Here is a 13,301-nt window from a genome sequence, read left to right on the forward strand (position 1 = left end):
TTTAAACGTAAACCTTCCAGTAAATTTCCACAAGCTCCAAATAATGTAAAACCATCCATAGCATTTTCTACCTACAACTACTCAAGAAATACTAAATGATGCTAATGAACTATTCTGGCACATTTTGATGTAACGAATGTGTTCATAAATATACCACTAGATGAAACCATCAACATCATTATGGACTTATTGTTTAATAATAATGTAACAATGTTTTGGCCTAAATAGAATTATTGTTCGAAAGTTACTTGACGTAGTCACTAAAGAGCTTGTACTTTTTTTTAAATAACTGATTATATAATTAGATTGAAGCAATGGACAGCCCTTTAGGTCCTACTTCAGCAAATATTCTAATGTGTCATAATGAAGAAATAGTTAAACGATTGTTCGACGGATTTTAAATCAGTTTATTAATAATTATAAATATGTTGATGACACGTTATTATTATATAAATCTCAAGAGCACCTCAATAAATTCTTAGAGTACCTAAATAATAAACACCCTAAAATTAACTTTACTTGTGATATTGAGAGTAATGGTTCCCTCCCTTTCTTTGATGCTAATACATCCAGGGGTGAAAACTAATTTCTAGCTTCTGTCTTTAGAAGGCCTACCTACACAGGTCTTAACATTAAATATGATTCCTAAATCCCAACTAAATATAAATTTGATTTCTACCCTAATCTATAGAGCCTACAAAACAGGGTTTCCGGTAAATTTAATTCTAAGAAATCAATATCTTTTATAACTCGGTTTATGTAAACTATAGAATGTCATCGTAATGTCTGTCAGTATCACTATTTGCATCGCAATATATATATATATATATATATATATATATATATAATATACATATAATATAAATATGTAATATATATTAGGTAAATAATATAATAATATATAATATATATATAATATATATAGATATCATATATATATATATATTATAATTTTAATATATATTATATTTATATATAAATTTAAAATATATATTATCTTTTTAAAATTTATTATTATATATGTATATATATTATAATATATAATATATATATAATATAGTATAATATATTATAATTTATATAATATATATATATAATCATAATATTCATATATATATAATATATATATATATAATATATATAGATAATATATATATTATAAATTTATTAACCATATAATTTATCTATTTACATATATTATTTAAATATATATATTATTCTATCTATCTATCTATCTATCTATCTATCTATCTATCTATCTATATCTTTTATAATATATATATATATATTATAATATATATATATATATAGTATATATATATATATATATATATATATATTCATTATATATAATATATCTTTTATATATATATATATATATATATATATATTATATATATATATATATATATATATAATATATATAAAATATACATATCCACACACGACGAATCATGGAGGAAGCGCGGGGCAGGGGGAGCGAGGATCATTTGGGGGATCCCCCTTGGAGGAAAAAAAGGGGCATATATATATATATTTATAATATATATAATATATATTATATATATATATATATAATTATATATAAATATATAAAATAGATAGATAAAAAAATAGAATTATATTATAAATTAAAATAATATAAATAATAAATAATAGAAGATAGATAGATAGATAGTAATAATATAATATATATATATTTTAATATAAATTTTATAATTATTTATTATATAAGAAAATTAATATATATATATATAAAAAAATTATATATACATATATTATAATATATATATAATATATATAATTATATAATATATAATTATATATTATATATTATATAATAATTATATATAAAATACATATATTTTATATATAATAATTATATATATATAAATATATATATATATATTATATATTATTTAAATTTTTATTGAAAGTGAGACTACTTCCAAAATCCACTGGATTCCACTTCAGGTCTGAAGGGAAAAGGGAGAGGGGGGGGTATAAAAAGAGAGAGGAGAGCCAACGCGGAAAACCGGGGGCAGGTGGGGACAGACAAAGGGAAGCAGAGGGGTCACATCAGGTCGGGGATCGGGGACTATGCCCCGGGGGGGCCGGCATACGGTGAAGGCGGAGGATAGGGGAGGAAAAGGAATATCACAGGAGAAAAAGCCGCTTTTCAAGTTAAATTTGGGCAGAACCTTTATAAGGGAAGTTTCCCCCCATCTGCGGGAGTGGACCGGGGGAAAGGGAAAAGAAATTTCGTTGCTGCCCAGTCCTCTAAGGGCCAGTGTCCCATGATGGCAAAAAAAGGGGGGTTATTTTTGTGTCCCCTGGGTATGCTACTTATGTTGAACAACGCTTTGGGAAACTGGCGCTGTTTCGCCAAAGTATGCTTATCACAGGGGGCACAAGAAAAACATGGGCCCCCCTTCGAGGAGGAGGAGGGGGAGTAGACCAGGTTGCGACGGAGAGTGTTCACCTGGCGAAAGATCAGCCTGCAGTTGAGAGGGTGAAGAGGGCGACGGAGAAAGTAGATTTCCTCAGTGTAGGGCAGGGTCATCAACCCTCGACTCCCTCATTTCTATGGGCTTCCTAAAACCCATAAGCCGGCCGTGCCTCTGCACCCCATCATCTCCTCCCGGGGATCTGTGACGCACCCTCTTGCGGCCTGGTTTGGCGAAGTGTCTCACTCCCCTTCTTGCACCTTCTCTCCTGCTCACCTGCGCCACTCTCAGGACTTCATCTCCTGCGTTCGTGGAGTATAAACCGGCGACCATGATGAGTTTTGGATGTTGACCCCCTGTCCCCAAGGTCCCGCTTGATGATGTCCTTGTTTTCCTCCAGAGGAGACTCCCCGCAGATGATGCTCGTCTCCCTCTGCCCACCGACGTCTTCCTCCAGCTGATTCGTCTGTGTGTGGAGTCTAATTCTTTTTCTTTCGAAGGTCGCTTCTACTTTCAGACGTTCGGTGTTGCCATGGGCTCTCCCCTCTCTCCAGTCCTGGCAAACCTGTTCGGCCGTCGATCTGGCTGAGGTATGTCGACGACGTCTTTTCTCTCTGGCCTCATGACCCTGCTCTGTTTCCGGATTTCCTGATACAGCTGAACTCTCTCTCTCCTTCCATCCGTTTCAAGGTGGAATGGGAGGTTGACAACAAGCTCCCTTTCTTGGACACCCTAGTCCATCGCTCTGCTGACCACTTCTCCTTCTCCATATACAGGAAACCTATGCATAGTGGTATGTACATACACTTCTTCTCATACCACCCTCTCCATGTGAAGAGAGGTGTTGCCACCTCGCTGTTCCTTTTCTCCTGCTGATAGTCTCCTTGCCTCCCATATCCTCCGCCTTCTATCGTATGCTGGCCACCCGGCGCATAGTCCGCCCGATCCTGCGACCTATGTGACCTCCCTCTGCTTCCGTTCGTCTGTCCTCACCTGCCCCGTGTAAGGTAAGGTAAAGTTAAGAGGAAAGACCCGATGCCGGGGGGAAAGAAGATGGGAGAGGGGAAGGATAAAAGGGGGAGATCGAAGAGATGATTTAGTAAGAGAGAAAAGAGTCGGGGCTTAACCCAACCTGCTGGGTAAAAGTTGGGGGCATAGCTGATAGGACGAGGAAAGGAGGACAAAGGTCAGCAAGGGAGGCCTCGCGCCATCGGTGGTTCGCTCCCTTGGCATAGCGGTGATCGCTTCGCATGAGCCAACTCCGGTCGGCGAGGCCACCCCCCCCCGGGCTGCGGATCCTCGGCAACGGGGGAGGTTGGTAGCGGTAAGGTGGCCTGCCCCGGCGCATGGGGGCCCCACCGTGCACGGATTTTCTCGCCCATGGCAACGGTGGTGTCCTGGGCTACCGTGAGGCTACAGTTGAAGTACGAGGAGATCGCTAATCAGGGGCTAATCCCTTGCCCGCGTCGAGCAGGTTTTCCCCTCCCTGGGCGGCGGATTTCTAGGGAGATGTGCCTGGCGATCTTTGCTTGCTTGCTTGGATTTGCGAAGTTCGGCTTCCCCCGGGCCCTTTCACTTATGGCCAAGCCTGTGTCATTTTTTTATGCTGTCTCATTTGTTGTCTAACACTCGGTGCTTCCCGGGGGGGGGATTCCCAGCAGGCGTCCTGTACCGGGGTGTAAGCTCTCGCAAAATTTTTACAGCACGACGGTTTTTGGGTTTTGTGGGGGTTTTTCTTAGGAAATTTCGGTGCACGCAATTTCCAAGTAATGTACCAGTGTGGCTTTTGGCTCCCGCAATGCCAATTTTTATGAAAGGTATCCCGGCTCTCAGGAAAACAAACAAGACACAAATAGTCAACGCCTAGAACAAAATAACGAGCTGTTTTCAAAAACTCCTGGCTGTCTCACACAGCCCGGGGCAATAGCCCACTCAAAAAACCGCCCGGCCAAAGGGATGGGCTCCCACACCCGACTTTGTCGAAGCTCCCCGTGGGGACAAACCTCGATGAGTTATCGGTCTGAACTGGCAAGCAAAAAGAAAGAATTTGTACGCAGCCTAAAAGGGGAAAACCCGAGGTCATTGCAACCATACCCCTCCCGGGGGGCAAACAATTTCACGGTGGGTCGGTCCCATCCTTGCCCCACTGCAGGCGCCGGCTTTTTGCACAAGGGAGCCACAATATCCCCTGAGGGGAACAACAACGCCTCCTGCTACAGGCAAACAGTTGCTATCATGGGAGCCTGACCACGCGCCGTGGGAAGGACCGTGGTCTACACACAGACTCCAAAGGACCGTCGACTGTCTTCACAGGCTCACCCACTGAAAACATCTCCTCCTGACAACCATCCGCACACTAGCCAGAGGATTCTTGCTCAGGGTAAAGAATTATCATAAAGGGGTTCCCACCATATAGGGATCAGAGGCAATGAGCTTGCTGACGATTACCGAATCGGCCGGGTATCCCCCTAATCCCTGAAAATAATCAAGCCGAAAATTACTTAGGTAAGTGTACGGTGGGGCCAACCCTTCCTCCTGCAGTTCACAGAGAGAAACGAGATTTTCCCCCTGGGCCAGGGGTACTCAGAGCCACGCTATAAACCATGGCACCTCTGAAAAAAACAACAGAGGTACCAAAAGTCTTGCACAGAATGCCCCTAGGTTCCCACTGTGCAGGGCAATTATAAAAACCATGAATGAAGAAGGTTTTGCGCTTGCGGCGACCCCGAACGCCACACTGGTATTTTACGGAAATTGCGTGCCCCCAAATTTCCAAAGACAAACCCACAGAACCAGCCTCGTGCGGGTAAAGAGATTATGCGAATGTTTACACCACGGCTACAGGAGCGCCTGCTGGCTCCCCCGCCCGGTAAGCCCCGGGTGTAACCAAAAAATGAGAAGCCTAAAAAGTGACCGGGCCCTGGCCATGGGGAAAGGGCCCCGGGCGAACCCAAACTTGCAAATCTCAAGAAAGAAAGCCAATTTAAAAACAAACAAAAAAGGGGGAGGTGGGGAGGTGAAAGGGGGAAGGAAAATTTAAAAAAGTTCACATGGTTAAGATGTTGCGCCGAGCTAAAAAAAACTGGCCCTGTTCTTCGCCCTAATTGCCAAAAAAATGCGGCCAAAGGCCCCTTCTCCCTTTCCGGGGAAAGACCCCCTTTTTTTCTTGTCATCCGTCGGGCAGCCAAAGACGAAGTTTGTCAGTTTTTTTACAAACCCCCCCGCGCCACACGAGGTTTAGGGAGCACAGAACTCTCCGTAAGTTTGATGACGTAACAAACTCTCCCCCTATAGGTAGACCAACGGAGAGCTTTATTCTGGGGATTCAGTTTTCTTCTGTTTTGTGTGCTTCGAGTGTAAAGGGGAGTGGGCGAGGGAAGAGGTGTTAATGGCTTTGAACAGGTGCGTCTGCGCGGGCCCCACATCTAAAACGATAAAGCGATTGTAAAGGGCTTATTTGCCAAATTTGGGTTCTTTTGGTATGGTAATGAAAACTAAAAATTTTAATCGAAAGTTACACCGAGACGGTGCAAGAGCGTGTTATTTGAAGAGGGGCTTGTAGTTTCGAAAGAGTTTAATTATTGGATCGTAAGGGGGGTTTTTGTCTAGGGTTTTTAGAAAGAGAACTGTTTTTGTCGCATTAGTTTTGATAAGCCATTTGTGCTCCCCCCGAGCGGTGTCAAGCCGTCGTTGATTTGTCGGGCAACACCAGCGAGGAATCATTTAGCTAAGTGGTACAGTCTTTGGCTAAAAAAAGCGTCAAAGAAACGGGAAAGTGTGGTCGGGGAGGTCGTTTTTGATAATAGTATGTGTTGGGCTGATTTGCTGCCTTTAGGTACACCTGCGTCATTTGAAAAAGGGGGCATCGAGGTGAAGTTTTCCCTTTCCCAAAGGGAAAACCCAGAAAAGACATATCGCCTTAAATCAAATTGTAGGGGAAAACCACGTGCACAAACCGCGGTTGATTAGGAAAGGGGGTCCAATCAGGTAAGGGGGTTGGCCGCCCTATAACCCCCTTTAATAATTTAGAGAGGCTATGTCCGCAGTGGAATGAATGGCTGTTGAAAAAAAAAAAAAAATATATATATATATATGTAATATGTACATACATATATACATATATATATCATATATATATACATATATATACATATATATATATATATTTTATATATATATATATATATTATATATATACATACATGTTTGTGTGTGTGTGTGTGTGTGTGGTGTGTGTGTGTGTGTGTGTGTGTGTGTGGTGTGTGTTTGTGTGTGTGGTGGGTGTGTGTGTGTGTGTGTGTGTGTGGGGTGTTTTGTGTGTGTGTGTGTCTGCCATATGCATATATAAAATTATATTATATATATATATATATATATATATATATATATATATATATATATATGAAAGATGTGAATAATGCAAATGCCACATTGATATCGATAAATAACAACCCTCCCTGCCAGGACACGAACCTAGGTCACTCCGGTATAAAACCGGAGGCCAGTGCTAAACCAACCATGCCACACGACCCACTAAAAGGATTGTGAAAACTAGGATCTTACTAGCTCCATAGACATTACCTGTCTACTCTACTTGGTAATGACAGCAAATTTTTACGCTCACCCCCCGTGGGCATCGGTGGAAATTGATTTAGCAATTCAAATCCTAAGTCAGATGTCCTGAGGTATATTTTATGAAAGATGGAAATGCAATGCCACATTGATATCGATAATAACAACCCCCCCTGACCAGGACTCGAACCTAGGTCACTCCGGGTATGAAACCGGAGGCCAGTGCTAAACCAACCATGCCACACGACCCACTAAAAGGAGTGTGCAACTAGGATCTTACTAGCTCCATAGACATTACCTGTCTACTCATACTTGAGTAATGACAGCAAATCTTTACGCTCCACCCCCCGTGGGCACTCGGTGGAAATTGATTTAGCAATTCAAATCCTATGTCAGATGTCCTGAGGTATATTTTATGAAAGATGGAATAATGCAATGCCACATTGATATCGATAAATAAAACACCCCTCCCTGACCAGGACTCGAACCTAGGTCACTCCGGGTATGAAACCGGAGGCAGTGCAAAACCCAAACCCATCCCCACACGACCACTAAAAGGAGTGTGAAACTGGGATTTTACTAGCTCCAAGACATTACCTGTCTACTATACTTGAGTAATGACAGCGAAGTTTTACGCTCACCCCCCGTGGGCACTGGGTGGAAATTGATTAGCAATTCAAATCCTAAGTCAGATGTCCTGAGGTATATTTTATAAAAGATGGAATAATGCAATGCCACATTGATTCGATAAATAACAACCCCCTGACCAGGACTCAAACCCTAGGTCACTCCGGGTATGAAACCGGAGGCCAGTGCTAAACCAACCATGCCACACGCCCCACTAAAAGGAGTGTGCAACTAGGATCTTACTAGCTCCATAGACCAATTACCTGTCTACTCATACTTGAGTAATGACAGCGAAGTTTTACGCTCACCCCCCGTGGGCACTCGGTGGAAATTGATTTAGCACTTCAAATCCTAAGTCAGATGTCTGAGGTATATTTTATGAAAGATGGAATAATGCAATGCCACATTGATATCATAAATAACAACCCTCCCTGACCAGGACTCGAACCTAGGTCACTATGAAACCGGAGGCCAGTGCAAAACCCAAACCATGCCACACGACCCACTAAAGGAGTGTGCAACTAGGATCTTACTACTCCATAGACATTCCCTGTCTATCATACTTGAGTAATGACAGCGAAGTTTTACGCTCGGGGAGTGAGCGTAAAACTTCGCTGTCTTTTACTCAAGTATGAGTCTGGGGGTCTGATTAATAGTTCGATTAATAGAAATCACGGCGAAAAAACCGATATATAGCCTTTAGAATCAAATGTAGGTGTCATAGGGGAAGTGTTAGCACAAGTGTTAGCGAGTTGTTACGAAGGGCATCCAATCAGGCAAGGGTGAGACTGCCAAATAACCTCTCAATAGTGTATTGAGAAAGGGCCTAAGCCCTGTCCTATATATAATGTATATATATACATAAAACATGCATATATACATATATCTATATATATATATATAATATATATATATATATATGTATATAAAATATATATATATATATATATAATATATATATTAAATTAATAATACATCTATATTATACATACCAACTCATCGGAGATTTCCCCTCAGAGCAGAATTCCAATCATTGTTTTCTTCTAAGACAGAAATATGGGGTTTCCTCCTTAGAGCAGAATCATTTTCTCTTGTTTTCTCTTAATGTCTCCACTCCAAATTGAAACACTGCATAGTGCTTTCCCCTCAGGACAGAACACCCTTAAGTTTTCACCCACAGAACTGAACACCCTCAGTTTTTCCCCTCAGAACTGGACATCCTCAGTATTTTCCCCTCAGAACAAACCCCCTCAACGTCTCCTCTTGAGGTCCTTCCTCCTCACAGTTTTCCCCTCGGGCCAGAGGCTCCTCGCCGTTTCCCCCTTCAGAGGACGCGCTCTCTCCCGGAGTCGCGGGGAGGGGGGGGCGAATGGCCTGAACTTGCCCGGTGCCGCGATTTCTTGCGTTATTTATGCGACGTCCTTAGCCAAGCGTATCGATTATTGTTCTCTTCTTTCTTTCTCCCTCTCTTTCTTTTATTTTCTGTTCCATGTGTCATTGATTCTGTCTTTCTTGGCCTATCCGTTTCTGTCTCTGTCTGTCTGTTTTTCTCTTTCTCTTTCTTTCTCCCTCTTTTTTCTTTCTCCCTCTCTTTTTCTTTCTCTTTCTCATTCCCCTTTCTATATCTCTCTTTCTCTTTCTTTCTTCCTATCTATGTCTCCTTTCCTCTCCCTCTCTCTTTCCCTCTCCCTCCTCGTCTACCCTCTTTCTCTCTTTCCCCCCTCACCCCCCTCTCCTTCCTTCCTTCCCCCTCTCTTCCCTCCTCACCCCCCACTCCTTTCTTCCCCCTTTCTCTTTTTTCCCCACCTCTCTCCTTCCTTCCCTCCTCACCCCCCCCCTTTCCCTTTCCTCCTCTTTCCTTTTTCCCCTCCTCACCCCCTCCCTCCTTCCTCCCTCCTCTCTTTCCCTCCTTACCCCGCTCTTCTTCCTTCCCTCCTCATCCCTCTCTCCTTTCTTCTCTCTTCCCCCTTTTTTGCCTCCTCCCCCCCCTCCTTTCTTCCCTCCTTCTCACTTTACAACCTCACCCCCTTCTCCTCTCTTCCCTCTTCTCTCTTTCCTCCTCACCCCCCTCTCCCTCCTCCCCTCCTTCTCTCTTCCCTCCTCACCCCCCCCTCTCCTTCCTTCTCTCCTTCTCTCTTTCCCTCCTCACCCGACCGCCCTCAGCTGAGATTGTGTCATACGTTAAGATGAAGACAACAGCAAGATAAGGTGTCTTTTTCACTCCACTTTTTTATGTCTATTTATATCTATTTCTCTTGTGTTTCTGCTGCTGGTGGTAATTCCTGTTGGATGGGTTTTGGGCCGGACGAGGCAACTGTTATTTGTAATGATGGTTTTGTGAGTATTGTTTTCATTATTGATCTCTTTAGAACTATATTTAAGTGCTCTGTTTTACGTAAACCCTACTTAAGTGTTGTTTTTTTTTTCGTAAATACTGTTGTGTTGGCGTTCTAAACATTTTTTTAACTTCAACTTGGGTTTTAAAGATGCCTTTTTCTTTTGTACCGAAGTTAAGTGCACTTAGGTGTGTCCGGAAAAAATGCATTTTTTCCCCGCGAAAGAGAGAGAGAGAGAGAGAGAGAGAGAGAGAGAGAGAGAGAGAGAGAGAGAGAGAGAGAGAGAGAAGGGGAGAGAGAGAGAAGAGAGAGAAAATTTAGGAAAGGGGATAGATAGATGGAAAATAAATAACGATAGAAAATGGAGAAAGAGAGAGAGGAGAGAGAGAGAGAGAGGAGAGGGGGGAGTGAGAGTGAGAGTGAGAGAGGAGAGAGGAATGAAAAGAGATGTGGATAGACATGGAGCAGACGGCAATATATAACTAGACGGTAGATAATGATATGTATATAAAAAATGATAGATAAACAGATCAGTAAATGATAGACGAAAATGGAAAGAAAACGAGAAAAACCAAATAAAAACACAGAGAGTAGCAAACACAGCATCTACAAATTCCCGACAGACCCTTATGCAGTGACATCCCCCCCCATCGCACATAAAGCCCCCCTTTTTCTCTTGCACCGTCCCTGACTTCTCGCGTCCCCTTCACTTACAAATATGCCCCGTTTTTTCCCCGTCGGTGTGGCACCGCTTATTTTTGGTTGAAATGAAAAGGTTCCCGGAGGACGTGGTATGCAAATGAGGGAAAAAACGGGGGGGGGGGGGGATTCTGCTGCAAAAGGGAGTCATGTTGCAAGGGGAATTTCCTTTTAGAAAACATTGGAATTATTTGGTTTTTAATATTATTAATCTATTTTTCTTTTTCCCTCTCCAATAATTTAAACCCCCACCGCCCCAAAACCACACCCCCGCAACCGGGCCCCCAAAACCCCCACCCAACCACCCACCCACCCAACCAAACCCCCAAACCCCAAAAATTAGGGGAATAAAATAAAAAAAAAAAACACAAAAAAAAAAAGGAAAAGGATCCCTTAAAAAATAAAAATTTAAGAAACTATAAACATCACAACTTTAAAAATAAATTAATATATTTAATAAATAAACCTTAAAAAAAATAATATAAAATTTTAATAAACCCCCAAAAAAAAAAAAATATATATAAAATTAAAAATAAAATATATATTTATATTATATATAATGTGTTGTGTGTGTGTGTGTGTGTGTGTGTGGTGTTGTGTGTTGTATTATATAATTTTATATATATTTTCAATATATATATATAAAAAAATAAAATATATTATATATAATATATATATAGGTATGTATTTTATGGTAATATGTAAAATTTTAATATATTTATATATATAATATATATTATAAATTAAATATAAAATTATTTTCCCTTATAAAATATATATTTTATATATATATATAATATATACACACACATAAAAGGGGTGTGTTTTTGTGGTGTGTGTGTTTTTGTGTGTGTGTGTGTGTTTTGTGTTGTGTGGTTTTGGTTTTGGTTTTGGCTTTGTGCGTTGTGTGTGGTGTGTGTGTGTGTGGGCTTGGTGGGGTTGGTGTGTAAATAGTGAGAAGAGAGAGAGAGAGAGAGAAAAGTAAAGATTTCCCCCAGCCCTTCGCTTTAAAAAAAAAAAATAAAGTCACCTAGTTTCGAAAAGGGAAAATTTCCCCTTTGAAAACATGACCCTTTTTGCAGCATAAATCCCCCCCCCCCCCCCATTTTTTTTCCCCAATTTGCTTTCCCACTTTCCCCCAGGAACCTGTTTCTTTTAACCCAAAATAAGCAGGTGCCACACCGATGGGAACAAGCGAGGAATATGTTTTATAGTGAAGAGGGGACGCGGGGAACCGTTCATGGAGGGGGGTTGAAGAGAAGAAAGGGGCTTATGTGTCGTTTGGGGGGGGGAGTGCCCCCCCCCCCCCCTGCTAATGGACTGTCGGGGAATTGTAAAATGCTGTGTTTGCTACTCTCTGTCGCTTTTATTTTGGCCTTTTCGAAAATTTCTTTCTAAGTTGTTTTGGTTATCTTTACTGTTTCTGTTTATCTATCTTTTATAACATATTTTTAATCACCGAAAAAATTTTATGCCTGTCGTCTCCATGTCTATCTCACTTTCTTTTTCTAAACTCTCCCCTCTCTCTATCTCCTTCTCCTCTCTCTCTCTTCTCTCCTCTCCTTTCTCTCTCTTTTCTTCTTTCTCCTTTCTTTCAAATCTGCCCATCCCCATCTATCCATCAATCAAATCCCACTTACTTTTCTTTCTCTCTCCCCCTCTTCTCTCTCTCTCTTCTCTCTCTCTATCTCTCCTCTCTCTCTCTTTTCCTCTTCTCTCTCTCTCTTTCTCCTTTCGGGGGGAAAAAAATTTGCATTTTTCCGGACACACCTAAGTGAAATTAAAACTTGGGTTTAAAAAGAAAAAGGTCTTTAAACCCAAGTTGAATTTAAAAAAAATGTTTAGAACCCCAAAACACAACAGTATTTACGAAAAAAAAAAACAAAAACTTAAGTACGGTACGTAAAACAGGACTTTAAAAATAGTTCTAAAGAGACAATAAAGAAAACAATACTCACAAAACCCTTTATTACAAAAAAAAGTTGGGTCGTTTGGCCCAAAAACCCTCCAACCCGGAATTTCCACCCGCAGCAGAAACACAAGAGAAATAGATATAAAATAGACATAAAAAAAATGGAAGGGGAAAAAGACACCTTATCTTGCTGTTGCTTATCTTAACGTATGGGCCCCAATCTCAGCTGAGGGCGGTAGGGGGGAGGAGGGAAAGAGGAAGGGGGAGAAGGAAGGAGAGGGGGGGGGGAGGAGGGAAAGAGAGAAAAGGGGGGAAGGAAGGAGAGGGGGGGGGGGGGGAGGAGGGGAAAAGAGAAGGGGGCGAGGAAAGGGGAAAGGGGGGGAGTGAGGAGGGGGAAAGGGGAGAAGGAGGGGGGGAGGGAGAGGGGGGTGGGGAGGAAAAAGAGAGAAGGAGGGAAGAGAGGAGAAGGGGGGGGGGTTTTTAAAGTGAGAAAGGGGGGAAGAAAGGAGGGGGGTTTAGGAGGCAAAAAGGGGGAAGGAGAGAAAAAAGGAGAGAGGGATGAGGAAAGGGGAAAGGGAAAAAAGACGGGGTAAAGGGGGGGAAAGAGAGGAGGGAGGGAAGGGAAAGGGGAGGGGGGGGGGAGGGAAGGAAAAGGGAAGGGGGGGGGTGGGGGGGGAAAAAGAAGAAGGGGGGAGGGAAAAGGGAAAG

Source organism: Penaeus monodon, chromosome 42 (assembly GCF_015228065.2).
Source record: "Penaeus monodon isolate SGIC_2016 chromosome 42, NSTDA_Pmon_1, whole genome shotgun sequence".
Lineage (NCBI taxonomy): Eukaryota > Metazoa > Arthropoda > Malacostraca > Decapoda > Penaeidae > Penaeus > Penaeus monodon.